Genomic DNA, 18,234 nt, shown 5'->3' with positions numbered 1-18,234 from the left:
GTGCCGATTGGAGTTACGTGTCCCTAGAGTTTAGTCAACGATTAGGGATAACCCCAACACCCTTAGAGGTTAAACAAGTAGTAGAACTAGCAGATGGTAAGACGATAGAAGCCTCAAACGTCCTTTTTGGATGCAAACTAGATCTCGTGGGTCAGGTGTTTGATATTGACCTCCTTCCCGTTACGCTCGGTAGTTTTGACATAGTGGTAGGCATGGATTGGTTGTCTAAGCACCAGGCAGAAATTCTATGTAAGGAGAAGATTGTGCGCATTCCTCTCCCTGATGGAGAGTCACTGTTAGTTCAAGGACATCGTAGTGGAGCGATGGTTGGGATTATCACGGCCATGCGTGCACAACAGTATCTACAAAAGGGGTATCCTGCACTGTTAGCATTAGTTACCAACGCACAGTCTGAAGAGAGTAAGATCGAGGATCTACCAGTGGTGCGAGAATTCGCTGATGTATTTCCAGAGGAGCTACCAGGGTTACCTCCTCACCGTCAAGTAGAATTTCAGATTGATCTTGCACCGGGAGCGGCTCCAATTGCTCGAGCTCCTTACCGGTTAGCACCAGGAGAGTTACAAGACTGTCTAATCAACTGCAGGAGTTGTTGGACAGGGGCTTTATTCGACCTAGTTCGTCGCCTTGGGGAGCCCCAGTTTTGTTCGTAAAGAAGAAGGATGGGTCATTCCGTATGTGTATCGACTATCGAGAGCTCAACAAGGTGACCATCAAGAACCGCTATCCGTTACCACGTATCGACGACTTGTTCGACCAGTTGCAAGGGTCAAGTTTCTATTCAAAGATCGACTTAAGGTCGGGTTATCACCAGGTAAGGGTTAGGGAAGAGGATGTTCCCAAGACAGCCTTTCGAACGCGCTACGGACACTATGAGTTTTTGGTCATGCCGTTTGGATTGACCAATGCACCAGCAGTTTTCATGGATCTCATGAACCGCGTATGCAAGCCATATCTCGACGAGTTTGTTATAGTGTTTATTGACGACATCTTAGTCTATTCCAAGAACAAGGAAGATCACGAGCGTCACCTACGTCTCATCTTGGAACTCTTGAGAAGGGAGCAACTGTATGCGAAATTTTCTAAGTGTGACTTTTGGATTCGGGAAGTGCATTTCCTTGGGCATGTTGTTAACGAGAAAGGGATACATGTGGATCCTGCGAAGGTGGATGCGGTAAAGAATTGGGCGGCACCAAAGACTCCGTCTGAGGTGCGACAATTTCTTGGTCTCGCAGGGTATTATCGAAGGTTTATTAAAGACTTCTCGAAAATCGCGCAACCTCTCACCTCACTAACACAGAAGAACACGGCGTACTCTTGGGGAACGAAGCAGGAAGAGGCCTTCCAGTTGTTAAAGCAGAAACTTTGCAGTGCACCGATCTTGTCATTACCAGAGGGTACCGAAGATTTTGTGGTTTACTGTGATGCTTCGATTCAGGGTCTCGGTTGCGTGTTGATGCAACGCGAGAAGGTGATAGCTTACGCTTCTCGTCAGCTAAAGGTGCACGAAAAGAACTACACGACACACGACTTGGAGCTAGGAGCGGTGGTATTTGCGTTGAAGATTTGGAGGCACTATCTGTACGGTACCAAATGCACCATCTACACCGACCATAGGAGTCTCCAGCACATCTTCGACCAGAAAGAGTTGAACATGCGACAACGACGATGGGTGGAGTTATTGAACGATTATGAATGTGCCATCAAGTATCATCCGGGCAAGGCGAACGTTGTAGCTGACGCCCTCAGCAGAAAGGATAGTGCACCCAGGCGTGTACGAGCATTACAACTAACGATTCAGTCCAATCTCCCTTCCCAGATACGAGACGCTCAGTTGGAAGCGTTGAAACCAGAGAACATTCGAGCTGAAGCTTTACGTGGCTCGAGACAACAACTAGAACAGAAGGGAGACGGCGCTTATTATGTAACTGGACGCATTTGGGTTCCACTCTTTGGCAACTTACGGGAACTTGTAATGGAAGAGGCACACAAATCACGTTACTATGTACATCCTGGATCAGATAAGATGTACCATGACTTGAAAACTACCTACTGGTGGCCCAGCATGAAGGCTCATATAGCAACCTACGTCAGCAAATGTTTGACTTGTGCTAAAGTCAAAGCAGAACATCAAAAGCCCTCAGGTCTACTGCAGCAACCAGAGATACCCACATGGAAGTGGGAACAGATCGCTATGGATTTCGTAACAGGATTACCCAGAACTCAGGCTGGGAACGACACTATTTGGGTGATTGTTGATCGCCTCACGAAATCAGCACACTTCTTGGCAATCAAGGAAACAGACAAGTTTTCTCAGCTGGCAGCAGTGTATCTTAAGGAAGTGGTTTCTAGGCATGGAGTGCCAACTTCTATCATTTCAGACCGTGATCCGCGTTTCACTTCAGAATTATGGCAGTCAATGCATAAATCGTTTGGCTCCCAACTCGACATGAGTACCGCTTATCACCCGCAGACGGATGGTCAAAGCGAGCGCACCATCCAAACACTTGAAGATATGCTTCGGGCATGCGTACTCGACTTTGGAAAAGGATGGGAGAAACACCTACCGTTGATAGAATTCTCCTACAACAACAGCTACCATTCAAGTATTAAGGCAGCTCCATTCGAAGCACTGTACGGACGGAAAAGTCGTTCACCTCTCTGTTGGCATGAGGTGGGAGATAGTCAGATCACAGGACCTGAGTTTGTCCTTGAAGCATCAGAAAGCATCGTGCAGATCAGAAATCGTATGGCCGCAGCTCGCGATCGTCAGAAAAGCTACGCTGACAAGCGTAGTAAACCACTGGAATTCGAAGTTAATGACCGCGTTATGTTAAAGGTTTCACCCTGGAAGGGTGTGGTGCGTTTTGGGAAACGCGGCAAACTAAACCCTCGTTATGTGGGACCGTTCAAAATTCTAGAACGGATTGGAAAGGTGGCCTACAGGTTGGAATTACCGGCTGAATTGGGTAATGTCCATGATGTATTTCACGTATCACAGCTAAAGAAGTGTTTGGTTGACGAAACACTAGTAGTACCATTCCAAGAGCTAAAGATAGACGACAAATTGCAGTTTGTCGAAGAACCAATTGAGATTATGGATCGGGAAGTTAAAGTTCGCAAACACAGCCGTATACCAATTGTGAGAGTTCGTTGGAACTCAAGATGTGGTCCAGAGTTCACGTGGGAACGCGAGGACCAGATGAAACTTAAGTACCCACATTTGTTCCCCGAAGACCAGTCAAAACCTACCGAACCTAGTGTTGAGGCAACTAGCGAATTTCGGGACGAAATTCCCATTCAAGTTGGGGAGGATGTGACACCCCAGGAAAACCAGCAAACGATGTAACCTACCTAGCTTTAACTTATATAGCCTACGTTAGTGAGTGCGTACCAAATTTCGGGACGAAATTTCCTTTTAGTTGGGGATACTGTGACAACTCGTATTTCGAACCTGTTTTTGTGTAACATTACGTGATTGTGTGAACATTAGTGAATAACATGATATATGTGTTTTATGTGAAATCGTGATATATGTTATGTGTTACATAACCCGAATACACGACCCATTTGCCTACACAACCCATTCGGTCCATGATTGATGGACTCGAGACCGTTAGGGCGGCCCGATGAGGGGACGGCCCACTCTCTTAAACCGTGTAAACACTCACTAGTGGGGGAGTTCTCTCATTTGTTACAATTATCTCACACACACACAAAAACCCTAGAAGCTCTCTCCTTCCCCTCTTGAAACCCGAAGGCAACACATCTTGGCTTGCAAAGATACTCGTGTTCGGATCACTCTATTCTTACTAATCGGTTAGTGTTTGTTTTCATGATGTTTGATATTGTATGTTTTGGCAAGTAATCGATTGGTTGAATGTTACTTGAATGATGTTTCTGTGAATCGGTTGCAACCTAGATATTAACTGTATATGTCCACGATTAGATGATAACATGGTTGCTATGTCCTGTTGATGGGATTGTCATATGATAATTGAACCGTAGATGCAACTGAGCGTGTATGTCAGGATTATTGTTCATGTATTTGGGTTAGGGTTCATACGAATTAGTGATATAATTTCTTGTTTGATCGAGTATTAGCATGTTATGAAAACGGTTTAGTTGTTGTTTAATGCTGATCATGAACACGTTTGAATATGAATGATTATTGATTTGATCTGATTTACGAAACTGCCGAATATGTTTACTGAATTTACGGAATGATTGTTGCTGTGTAATCAGGAAAGTTGTTACGTGCATTGATTTCGACACAGATTGCGAGTCGGAATCTCCAATTACGACTCGAGACCTCACACTTGTACACACACAGCACAACTCGAAACCGTGGTTGCGAGTCCGGTTGCAACTCGAAACCGACACAAACAGCATGAACCGAAACCACGGTTGCGAGTTAGGAAGTGACTCGAAACCGGACCATGACAAGCCGAGACCACAGTTGCGAGTCCCGTTGCGACTCGTAACCACCTTTGGTAGCGACTCGAGATCGCTGGTTGCGACTCGGGACCTTTCCTTGTTGCGACTCGAGACCATGAAACCTTACACGCTGATATTGGGCCTGCACACTATCACGAGCCCAACTGATTGGGCTGAACACTTGGACTTTGCTTGTTTACGTGACTGTTTACGTCGATGCCTATACGTGGGATATGATGTCGAATACTTGTACAACTTGTTACAATACGTGTAGAACCTACGTGCAATATTTGAATACGAATCTGATTGGTATGATAACTTTGGTAGGACGTGGTTGATTGCTTTTTAACTTAATTGAACTGTGTGAATCATACCGAGCAACCCCAGGTGAGTTCATTTCATTTTCTCAAGCATGCGTCCCGGTGGTTTGGGACAACTGGTAAACATTTGGAAGGGAAACGTGGGGTAAACAACTGAAACATAGAAACAATCATTTACCGGATTGCCTGTAAGGCAATGGGGTAATTAGTTGATAGCGCTATTAGGTTTGGCACCCTCACACCGGGCCGTAAGGACGGGCGTGAACTAATTACTGGGACAACTTGTAACACGGATATAAGACCTCCTACAATTTGTCAAGGTTGTTTGATACCTTGACTTGACCAATGCCTGTAGGGCATTGGAGTTAGGCATTCCCATCATTGACGCTTCATACGGTACAACAAACGAATTAACAACGATATCAGAAACAAACAACGAGTTGATTTAACTAATATCTGGTAACTTCACACGTAAGCAACACCTTGAACTCACCAGCGTAGTCTGACACACTTGTTGCATGCTTGTAGGTCATTAACCTTGGAGCGTGGACTTGCTATCTGGGAGTGCTGGAGTTGTCATGGATCGAAGCTATGAGATTACTAGTATTGACACTTTGGTTTTGAGTTATTATGAAACGATTACAAAACAATTTATTATATGCTTCCGCTACTCGACATTATTGAATTGATAACATGTTTTATTAAGTATTTTTTTATTGGTTCAATGTGATTGGTGGCTCAGACTCTGATGTGTAACACGCCTCGCGGGGGTTTCCGCAGGTGGTATTTTGGGGGTGTTACAACTGCAACAAAGAGCACACTAAAACGTTGACGATTTTGGTTGAGGCACGTGTTCAACACATTTCCCTTAAAACAAATTCCGCGCCTCTACTAAAGGCGACGCGACTGTTTCCTAGGGTACAACAGCCGAAGTAGTATGTACTGCCGAAGATGGCTCACATGCCCGAGGTTACACCAGATAATTGTAGTGTTTGAACTTATGCAACAAATAAGGATGTGATGGTGGTGGAAAACAAGTAGAGAGTACTCCTCTCTCTAGTTGGTCTTCCAGTGTTCATCCTCCTTCTAGTATTCTCCATGTATCAAGCAATACAATATTCTTCTTATAACAAAAATAAGCACATAGCCTACTAATTGTAAAAGAGTTAAGGATTAGTGAAAGGTTTCACTTATTAGTCACTTAATTAGAGACTTAAAAACTCTACTAAAACTAATTAAATGTCATCAAAAAGCTTTACTCAAGAGTTTCTCTTTTATTCACAACATGAAGATTCTAATTAATATTTATTATTTCATTAAATTATAAATATATTAAATATCCATTCACTAAATTTCAAACAACATATGCTTACTGAACTCTTCAAAAAAAAAAACTATATTCTTCTAATTGTTATGTTTTTTTTCTACTTAAAAATCCAACAATTCAATATCTTCCTCGGTTTTACCCCTTTCAAACAAAACAAATGTAATTAAAAGGGTGTACAATTCAGGTCCTGTTATGAATTATTATCTATTTATTGTGTGACTATCCACTTGTGCTATTACTCTCCATATACTTTTATCCCATCTCTCCATGTACTTAACTCCCATCTTGTAAGCCTATAAATAGAAGCATATGTGATCCATTTTATACATCAATAAGATATACATTTTCCCAATCTCTCTTTCTTATCTCTATAATGTTAATAGGCTAGTTGTTACAAAACACGTTATTAGCACGACTTGCTTTTCAAGTTGGATTACATCATTTTACAAGTAAGTTATCTACTTTTATAGCTTGTATTTTATTGCTCCATCTTAGCATGATTAATCCTAGACAAGCAAAACAAAACGTTCTTATGTAACCATATTTTTGCTATATTATTTGCCTCTTTATGGCTACACAATTTGTTTTTAGTAACCGATTGTTTTCATTACAAACAGTTTGGATATATAAGTTTTTTGACAAGGTGGTTTATTAGTTCGTTTAATCATATTCTGAGTTTAAACTAAATCAAATCTATTTTGGTTGATACATTCATCCAAAGTTTAAAGTGAAAACACCAAACCTGTTAATATACCATCACTATAACCAAAATAGAATTTTTTTTATATAATATACATGTAAAATATAAATAATATAACGGTTGGTTATGAATATGATTTGTTTTTAGTTATATTTGAATAGTAAAATGAGCCATAGAAAAAAACCATGACTAAGTATTTTGACAAGCTTGTATTTTATTGCTCACCTTTACCCATTTTGTTATGTTAAGTATTAATTCTTCTTTTTTTTTTCTTTCATATATTACGTTGAATTTTGTTTTAATGATGCTTCAGACACATTCAGTACTTGTAAACTACATTATATTGGCACTTCTAGTTTGTTTAACTTTGGCTTTAGCACTGTAAATATTTTTTTTGTCTGTACTATGGTTTTTTTTTTTTTTTTTGTACGTTACCATTTTACTATTTCATGTGGCAATTGTCTTTTGCATTATTAGTATTATATTTTGTGTAACGAGAACAACATAAAGTTTAGATTCATTTTTATTAGTAGTTAATTTCTTATGATTTACCTGTTGTGCTATAATTACATGCATTTAATTAAAAAAAAAAACTTTGCAACATTAACATTTTTGTGCTTGCTATTGATATAAGAAAATTTTTGTGCTATTATCATGAATATAGCATATAATTTACAAATTACTAGTGAGAGTAATTGAGACAATGATCTGATAACTAATTACTTCCCATCTTGTTTATTTTGTTCGATATAATAGTATATGAAATTTGAAAATGTGTTATTAGTTGAATAGCAACATAAATAAAACAAAATACGTTTGTAAATATTCTAGTTCATGCGATATAAACATTTTATTAATTGTATTTATGATCATGTGTTATTAATAAATATGAAACTTGATGGATATGTATAATTATATTTCAAATTAGAGTTGCAATAAGATATAATTTTGATTAGTTATATCGTAATAGGTTAATATAAATTATATATGTTTGCTTATATGCATGGATATATGTAAACAAACTTTAATTGGTAATGACTAAATACATTATTATTTTGCTAGTCTTGTTTTATTTTCTAGTCAATAATGGTCACTAAATTTTATTTGATTATAATTTGAATAACATGCATTAATTCATACGTATTTCTTTAATATAGTTAATCATATCGAATCTTGCAAAGCTTGAGTTTATGGATTTAGGCATCACTGGAAAAAATTATTTATCATGGGCTTTGGATGCTGAAATTCATCTAAATGCCAATAATCTAAGGGAAACAATTATATATGTTTGCGTAGAATAAAGATGTGGTATAAATTATACATATTTTTATATAAATATCTCCTAAACTTTTGAGTAGAATAAAGGTTATTTTATTAAATTATACTTTTTTTGGTTCATATTTAAAGTTTGATGATTATAGGAGAAAACGAGCTAAATGGTTATTTTGTATCAAAAGAATATTATACCCAATTACTACATATCATTTTAGTTGATTAACGATTATCTAATCTAATCTAATCTAAATTATAATAAAAGACTCCAAATAATGCCACATGGCATTCTCTCCTTCAACCTTAATTTTTTAACTTAAATTTTATTTTAGTATTAAGGATTTGCTTATTTAATTACGGTTTAAATTTTATCTCCATTATCCGAACAACAAATATATATAATATGTTATATATTGTTGTTTATACAATCACGGTTTAAATATGGATATCCGAACAACAAATACATATATAATATATTATACGTGTTGTATAATACATTATCATAAATCTCATGTTGTTAAATTTTTAGTACATTATCATTATAAATCTAAACTGTATAAATAACTAAAATAAACTGATATAAATTATTTATATCAAATTTGATTAAATAAAATTCTAAATTTTATTTAATCACCCGACTATTTAAACTTATTTAATAGGTGAGACCGTGAGAGAATGATGTACAGGTTGTTTCTTTCTAAAAGAACCATGTTTTACACATAGCTGAATATAGTGGCGAATTTTGAACGAAAACTTGATCGGGGCCGGACTTTTAAATCTAAATCGGAAGGGACCAGACTCTTAAAAATCCATTATTTTACATTACAAAAATATTTTTACGAAAATATTAGGTAAACTTTAACACTACGAGCGAAAACCGGTAGAAACAGTGGCTAAATATATGTGGTATTGTCGGAAGTAAAAATGTAGACATGGCTTAAGCTAATGATATTTGATAAAGATAGTCAAATTATCAATAAAACAAGATATGTTGTAAACAAAGCTTAAAACCTTAATAAATTGGTAATTAAATAAATAGGTAACTTTGTAGAATAGTAACCAAGTTTTAAAAGTGTTTCAATTAAGTCACTCAAGTTTCAAAAGTGTTCCAATCAGGTCACTCAAAATTCATTTTTCGCTAAAATAAAGGGTTTTTTCATCTATTTCATAGGTAACCGTTGTCATGTGGATTTTTTCCCTTTTATTTGATGCTAACATCGAGTGATGAGGTGGATTTTAATTTGTTTTTTTATTTTTTAAAGTAATTAAAGCGTTTTTATTTTTAATAAATATAATTTCATATATTAAAATAATCCGACCCCCAGCATTTTATGCTCCATTTTTTTTCTTGACACATGGAAAAGGGACATGGCTCGATTTGAATGTTAAGTTATCTAATTGAGACAAAAACAAAAGAGTAACCTAATTAGAACACTTTTAAAATTTGGTTACTATTTTGTGACATTTCCGCTTAAATAAATTATGTTATGAAATAATGAAATCGTAAAACACAAAGTGTTATATTAAATAGCCTAAAACCATAATAAACTGGTTATTAAACAAATTATGTTATTAAATACCAAAAATTGCCCCTATGAACCTTCAAATTACAAGTACTTCACAACATATACCCCAATGTTTGAATTAATTTTATTAAAACCCTAAATCTATTTAATATTTATGTAGAAAGACCATTTTGCCTTTTTAGTAACATCATTAAGTTGTTATCTATATCTATATATCTATATACTATATATAAGCATTTCCTATGGATAGAAATGTAATTTAACATCGCGTACAAACTTTATAACAACATGTACAAACAAATAAAGCTTTTTTAAAGGGGTTGAATTTGTATTTTCCTCAAACTTTTAAGACGTCTGAGGGGCACAATCGAGATTTCATCCATGGAACTGAAGGATCCTACATTTATGTCACCACTTAATCCGTCAATGACGTTACAGATGGATATCCCAGGCAAATCGACTTCTGAGAGACAGGATAAACTGACCTCATCATCTTCAACATTTGAAAGTTGCAGTTCATCCATTAATCGATTTCACAGTTTGAATTATTAGGAAGATGAAGATCACGGAGCCATCAAGCGAGTCGCTCACTACGTCTTCAAAATCCGAATTAGATCCGACAAGGTAAACAAATCAACTCTCCGTTTGATTTGTAAATGCTATTGGATTTAGGATCTGAGATTCAGATTCAATTGCAATTCTAGGGCTTCATTCAAGGTTTTTTCAGCACCATTTTGAAGTATAATAAATCAAGAAGTTGTGTTTGGTTTAAACTGAATATATTGTAAATAGTATGCATGTATATTAGCATTAGTTAATTGTTCCTTGTAAATCTATTTCTATCGGAGAATGAACCGAGCAAACCTGGTTATACCTCAAGGGTAGCAGTAGCAGCAGCAGCAGCGTTTAGACGTTTTTTAGGTAAATCCAAGGAAGATGTAGCCGCCATTAAGGTTCAAACAGCTTTTCAGCGTTTCTCGGTAGTGTTTTCTATATAGCCTCCACTTAATATTGTGTTGCAAATATGCTGACACAAAGATTCTGGTTGTTATTAGGCACGAAGAAAGTTGCGGGCTTTGAAAGGGCTTGTGAGATTAAAAGTGTTGGTTCAAAGTCAATCGGTCAAACGACAAGCAATAACCACTTTAAGATGTATGCAGACTCTAGCCCGTGTGCAGTCTCAGGTTTGAGCCAGGAGGATCAGAATGTCGGAAGAAAACCAAGCCCTTTAAAGAGAGCTTATGCAGAAACGCGAGCGAGAGCTTGGTAACATGAAATCCTATGTAAGTTTTTCATGTTTTGTTGGTTGGTGTTGATTATGAGGTGTGTAAAATGGTTTAATTTGATTCTATAGTGTTGTGTATAAATTCAAGAAATGCTTCTTTTTTTCGTTTTGTGTTCTTGTTTATTGATTGAAATTTTGGGACGAGACTAGGGTTTCGAAGAACGACCAGGGTGATGTGAGTGAAGTGACATCCACATTTTCCGCCTGCTCTCCTCCTCTACTTTTCCGGATTGCTCAAGAAACTGGATTCTGAATTGAAGCGTGAGGTCTGTCATTGGGCTGCATATTATGTAAGTTCATGATAATGTCTCATCAAAGACTCATAAGACTGTAATACCCTGTTTATGGCATTCATATCCTTAGGTATGGATTAGTTTGGATCTCATTGTTCAGCTGTTTATGAATTGTAAATTAAAAGGTGACCCATTTGATTCACAGTTTGTACTTGCTTCAACTTTATTTAAGTTGGCTGGTGTGCCATTTACTTACATGTAGAAAATTAGAACAGTGAAATAGCATTGTTGATTAATTGTGTTGTGTTTCTGAGCGATAGAGTTTTTTTCTGATTAGTTGTATTACTTTTGTTTCTGAGCGATTAATTGAGTTTTTTATTCGACCCAGGTACTTAGAATTGGCCTATATCGAGTCAAGTGGGCCAAATCAAAAGTTTAGCTTAAAAGGAAACGGGTTTTCGTTATTAAGAAAAAATCATAGCATTCGTGTCAAATTTTGTAGGATAAAAATGTTGAAATGTAAGCTTATTATAAGCAAGTTTGAATCTTTTTGTGTTGTAGAGACTATGTATTCGATTCGCGTAGCAAGAACATCGCTCATAAATTCATAATTGTCCATTTTTGCACAAAAGCTTGACACTTTATTTGGAAATATGAATATAGAACACAACTCTGTTTCTCTGTTATGTTTTGTAGAAGAGCTGTATGTGGGACCCGTAGGTCGGCCTGGAACCAAAGATCTGTTCTACCCAACTCAATACTCACAGTCTTTCCCCTTTCAGAGTGTAGCGTGTCCCTAGAAACAACAGTGGTCGTACTGGCGTAACCCGCTATACTGAGTGTCGTTATCGTATCGGTATCGTAATGAACCAATGGATAACGACCGAATTCCCACTGTACGATCATCTCTCATCGCACTTCACACACATCGACATGTTTCCAAGTGCCTTTAATTGTATAACCCATAACAGATCTATCAAAGAATGATCATGACATGTCATAAAATACATCGGTACGAATGTACGATTTTGTTTTCTGCTCTAATTATGTTGAATCACTGTCTCGTGAACAAGTCATCAGCACCACCATTTAAATCAAGTGACACCAGATCAACATGGAGCCACAAGGATGCCACCATTAGTGCCAATAAGTGTTACAGGTAGTTTTCCGAATCTTGGTTGTTATGGCGTTCACCAGTGTCATATTGCTGTTACTATCCTGACCTGATCCATCTGCACAGTTTTAAACAATTTGACCTGATACCTGTTACTTAGTTTGACCTGATACTTGTTACTTAATTTGTTGTTGGTGCATTTGTAGATAACTCCATAAGCTTGGGTCTGGTCCATACGTATTTAAAGTAAGCGGTTAGCTTTGACATCACATTGGTTCTTTGTGCCCACCATCTGGTGAACGACCTCGCTTCTTACAAATGTACATTTACGACGCTAAGGATGAGATTCTACACATACTTGTTTTTATTTTATTTTTGAGAAAACTGACCATCCATTTTGGATTTGAATGTTGTAGAAAAGTTATTTAGGATATTGGATAGAACTAATGAGTTGTTTCCGATCCCATTACCATCACGCGAGAGACCAGTACATTGATTGCAGGCGATATCGTAGCTAAGGTAAGAAATCATTTTGCTTAACTTTCACTTACATAATGCTTACTGATCCTAACTTTACTATTAACTCAATTTAAAATTTTAACAGAATCACAACGGCTTATTCTGTTAACACCAGCCTCAAAAGCATTGACCATTTCTCCTGACACACTGGCTATAGCATCAGCAGCCTTTCGTTTTTCAGCCCCAGGTAATAACCACTCAAATTTAGTTTATGTTATCCCGTAGAAAACTACATCTATGCAATACGAACAATCCAAAAGAAACCAATAATTTTTATTATCTACTAAATCTAACCACTCTTCATATAGGATCTGAAACAAAAAAAAGTTAATATTACCTTCAGCAAAATGATTAACCAAAGATTTAGTTTTTATCATAGCTTATTAGTCTGGTGACGTGTTTGGGTGGTTTGGTTGGGTTACATGATTTATTGCTTTACTTTTTGTTGTTATTCCTGTTGAAATTTGTAGTGTGAGATGCAAAATCTATTCCGGTGATGAAAGCTAGAACTGTTCGTACAACCATTGATACCAGTTGTGTGGTTAGTTTTCCAGATCATATTTTTTGAATCTTGAAATCATAAACCCTAGATACAGCACTAGATGACTTGTTTAAGGTTTGTTCCTAAATTCTTACAGAACTGTTTTGGTTATTCATCTTTGCTTCACTTGTTTAACATAAAGATTAAAGAATAGAAGCGGTGGAAATGCATCTTAGAATCTTAACATTGTTGGGTTAATCTTGATGTTTCGGGTTGTTCTAGGTCGTGTACGGGTCAAATCGGTTACCGGTTTTGTTTAAATGTGTCACCGAATAGAAAACGGGTCATGGGTCGGCATGTTATCGGGTTACCCGCGCGTTGCGGCGGAGTCAACAATTTAAGTCAGAAGAAGAGACATGTCAGAAAAGCATGCCGTGATCAGGCCTGTGTGTACCAGATCAAAATCGAAGGTGATTCGAAGGGACGATCTGTGTGATCGAGGGAAGAAAATTTGTTTGGTTCAGCGATTCGAGTAGAGAAGACTTGTGTGGTGCGGTTGCGGAGAAAACATTTGTTTGAGAAGCCAAGACCTGCGTTGGGGCTACGTGATCGTGCAGGTTGGTTTTGTGTATTTTGAATTTTGATTTGTTTCTATCAACGACTTCAGACCCCGCCACCTGTCAGACCTTACCGAGGTTCCAGTCTTACTTTGTTAGGTCTTGAATCTTATATCTCTAAATTGGAAAATTGGGTGGATCTGATGCAGTGAAGGGTTAAAATAAATACTTATTTGGTACATGCTGGCTTGGCGAGAATTAAACCAATCATAAGTCAAAGATGTTGTAATCATTGTTATATATATTGCCCCTCAACTACTGTAAGTATCTCTGTGCTATTACCTATTACATTTATTTCAAAATTTGCTACAAATATCCTAAAATTTAAACCAGCTATGCCTTTAGTGTATTATAATTCCATGTGTGTTGTTAACTAGGCTTGATCCATCGCAACGTGCGAGGTGTTATTACTAATAAACAAACGGAAAATGAGAACAACACTGCAAATTGTTGACTCCGCCGCAACGCGCGGGTTCCCCACTAGTACTATAAGCATAGAATGTTGTAATTACTTAAATTTTGTTAGAATCTTTTTCAAATGCATTATAATATAGTATAGATAAGTCGTAATCAGATTAATACAACAAGATTTTGTGTAGGCTTAGTAGGTAGACTAGGCGATGTGAATGAATCTAATATGATATATATGTAACCAATCTTCGCCGTATTGCGGTGGGTACTAATTCTAGTAATATAATAAAATTGTGGTTGAAATATTGTTAATAGGTTTCAATACTTACAACTAATATTTTAAGTGCAAGTAATTAACAAAATTAATGCGCATGAGTTGTCTTAGTATAAACTAGGTTATAACCCCGTGTATTACACGGGGTTGAATAAATAAATTTTTTATACTAAACAATAAAACAATATATCTTTAAAACCCTCATTTATTGTAGGGGTTGAATAAATATAATTTTATATATTAAATAATAAAAAGTTATATATATAAGGGTGTAGGGAGTGGTTACACACTTGAAAGTGGTAAACTTCAAAATCAACCAATGAGAATGTGCCATGTCATTCAATGAAAAATGTTTAAATTATGCTCAAAAGTGTCAGCAATGGTTAGACACTTCATGAATTGGTATACTATTTAAAAAAAATGTGTGATTGGTTGAGATATCATGGACCCCACCACACACACCTTCCCTCCCTTCACCGTTGGCAACCTGTCACCGATCAAGAACTTCACCGCGCGGCAAAGGGTGGTAGGCAACAGTGTTCCCGAGCGGCAAACTGCCTTTGCCGATCCCCTTTGCCGCCCACTCCGTATCCCCTAAGAACCATATTGTACGAGTTGAATAAATGTAATTTTATATACCAAATAAAAAAGTTATATCTTTAAAACCACGTGTATTACACGTATTGAATAAATGTAATGTTGTTTACCAAATAATAAAATAATACATCTTTAAAAACCTCATTTATTACACGAGTTGAATAAATGTAAAAATTATATATATCAAATAATAAAAAATTACATCTTTAAAAATATGCGCATTACATGGTTTGAATAAATGTAATTTTTATACTAAATAATAAAAAATATATATCTTTAAAAAACCCCGTGTATTGTACGAGTTAAATAAATCTAATTTTATATATCAAATAATAAAAAGTTATATCTTAAAAACCTCATGTATTACATGGGTCAAGTAAATGTAATTTTGTATAGTGAAAATAAAAATATTTAATATATTAGTACAAAGTTTGGTTTTCGTGACAAAAATAGATTATTCTGTTGTTGCAAAATTTGTTAACGAAGTCTCAATAAATTTAACCATTTATTTAAAACTCCGTAAATGTATAAATGATAAATAATATTAGTTAATTTTATTTTAAGTTTCGTAAAATATATTTGATACCAAACTAAACAAAACGTTCAAATATAATTAATTCAAATAAATAATATTATAAATGCGAAAGAGATTAAACTAAATAATAATTATCAATAAGATATTAAACTAATAATATTTAGTAGGAGGTTTACCTATAATATAAGATATTAAACTAAATAATATTTTGTAGGAGGATTATCTATAATTAATTAGAAGAGATTAAACTAAAATAATAATTATCTATAAGAAATGGCCTGCCATTCCAGTTATAGCTGGGTGGTAGAGGCTCTTTCCTCTTGGAGAAAAGACCAGGGTTCAAATCCTGGCATGGGGTGTAGTTTAGTATTTCTTGGTGTAGTTTAAAAGTAGGTTTAATGTAACCTTTGCCATTCAAAAAAAAAATAAGAAATGGCCTAATATGATGACAAGTGTCACTAAAATGGTTTCTTATATTATATAGTACAAGCGGTAAGACCCGTGTGCAAACACGGGTCGTTTCTTAGAAAACCATGCATAACACATATTGGCAGAACATATAGATATGTGTATAGATATTGTAGCAAAACGTATTATCTATTATAGATAAAAGACAACTATATGTAAATATAAAAGATATTTAACAAACTTAATAAAAGATGTCTAAAGCATGTCTAACAAACTTAATAAAATTCATCAGTTACATATACATATGATTATTTCAATTCTCTTATTCAAAAAAGAGAGTACATATGAAAGATGTCTAACAAACTTAACAAAATTATAATACAACTTAACTTTAACAAACATTAACTAAGAACATACGATCACCTGCCTAAACAACACACATCAAACCTCATTCAAGAATTTGTTACGCAGCAACATGTCCTTCGCTACATGTTGTGATCTGGTTAAATATACTACTGCAAACAATGTAACAGATGCTGATTCAACAATCTCCCTATACAACAGATGATATGAAAACCCTTCTTTATTACTGATTTTTATTTCTCATCAACATCTCCCTAATTTGTCCTTTAAATTGTAGTTCAAAGTCTAGGGAGAACATATCTTCTTCATCATCCATCTCAAGTTGAAGGTCCAACAAATCTTGGAGATCGTATGCATTCAGATTATATGCACTATCCATTTTAATCTCTTCAACACTACCATCTGATCTGATCAAAGTCAATACTTAGGTTTTTGAACATGACTTCCACTTTAATATTTTTGGATCAGTTGGTTTTCTTGGGCAAAGAATAATTGAAGATGAGTTTGGTGATTGTGGTCTGCTAACTAAATTTACAATTGATTCAGACAAATCAGATGATGAGAGAAGGTTTTTTGGAGTACCAATTTTTGAGACAGCGCAGCAGTTGTAGGATAGACTGACTTTTGAAGAACATTTGAATGTTCAGCTTTATCTTCTTCCAGCTTTTTGTAGGTCTCAACAATTTTCAGTTTAGACCATCTGGCAATGGATCTAACTGGACCATAATCAGCAGCCACAAGCTCTGCTCTCATTCTTTTAAACTTCAATACCTCATCTGAATCCACTGTTTTGACTTTCTTCCAATTAGATTGAGTTGGCTTTACCAGAGGATCATTGTTGATTTTTGTGATTCTATCGATATGAGTTTTTCTCTTACGTGTTGAGATGATTTCTGGTGAAGGATAATGTTTTGGTAGTGAAGATGAATGTATGGGAAATCTTTGTGACGTTGGAGATGCTTGGATTGTGGTTGGTGTAGTAAAAATGATCATGGCAGATGTTTGAGAAACTTCTGCTGAAACAACTGGTGTCTCAGCAGCTGTTTGGTAAACATCTACTAATACTTTTGTGTTCCCAACATCTATTGACAAAATGGGTAATGATGGTGTGGAAGGTATTTTCACCTTCTTTTGTAGTGGTTTTTTTGGAGAAGGTTGGGATGTAGGTTGAGCAGGCAATACAATTTCTATAGGATTAGCTTTTGAATCTGGTGGCAACTTTCTCAATGAATCTTTCTCCCCCTTTTTGGCATCATTACCATCATCATCACCTTTCTCAAAGATTGATGTAGAAGTGGAGCCAGTAAGTTCCAACACATGTTCCTTAATGTATAATGTCTGCTTGTGTGTCTTTATACCTGGCATCAACCAAATTTCTGATAAATTCCAAAGAGAAATTGCGGTTACTTTCAGCCAAATTCCTCTGAACTTGAAAGATGGGTTGCATAGAATTCCAAAGCTCATTGGCAATTTCCTGTCTGCTAGGTTGACTTTTAAAAAGCTCTATCATCTGCTTAATCAATTCTTTCATTTCAGCAACATCTGTTTCAATGTTAGACACTCTAACCGTCAAATCCTTATAAGTAAATTCATCACCTATTTTAATAGGATCATCTGAATTGCCACCTGTAGTGATTGTTTTTATTTTGATAATAGGAGAAGTCTCCATATCATCAGAAACAGATGCGCCTTTTTCTTCGTTCTGGGGACTTCCCAGTGAAGCAGAGATTACAGTTGTAACCTCATCAGTAGTTGCCTTCAAAGGAGTCTTAATGAAGTAACCACTGTCCAACTGAT

At 36.0% G+C, this 18,234-nt stretch overlaps 2 long non-coding RNA genes across 3 annotated transcripts; both read left to right on the top strand.

The window, feature by feature from the left end:
- The first annotated feature begins 10,037 nt into the window (after positions 1-10,037).
- LOC118491364 lies at positions 10,038-11,567 on the top strand. The gene is made up of 3 exons (XR_004891472.1): positions 10,038-10,580; positions 10,656-10,883; positions 11,036-11,567. It is a non-coding gene; the product is annotated as an uncharacterized LOC118491364 (long non-coding RNA).
- A 141-nt stretch (positions 11,568-11,708) lies between these two features.
- On the top strand, positions 11,709-14,118 carry LOC110934774. 2 transcript variants are annotated; one of them, XR_004891471.1, is made up of 6 exons: positions 11,709-12,277; positions 12,439-12,552; positions 12,649-12,751; positions 12,837-13,292; positions 13,515-13,849; positions 13,949-14,118. It is a non-coding gene; the product is annotated as an uncharacterized LOC110934774 (long non-coding RNA). The 2 variants fall into 2 exon arrangements; XR_004891470.1 differs by having other exon boundaries at positions 12,837-13,849.
- Positions 14,119-18,234: the final 4,116 nt, after the last annotated feature.

The sequence above is a fragment of the Helianthus annuus genome, chromosome 4 (genome assembly GCF_002127325.2).
Source record: "Helianthus annuus cultivar XRQ/B chromosome 4, HanXRQr2.0-SUNRISE, whole genome shotgun sequence".
In the NCBI taxonomy this organism is placed as follows: domain Eukaryota; kingdom Viridiplantae; phylum Streptophyta; class Magnoliopsida; order Asterales; family Asteraceae; genus Helianthus; species Helianthus annuus.
The sequence above is the reverse complement of the archived record's forward strand: the minus strand, read 5'-3'. Positions and strand labels throughout refer to the sequence as shown.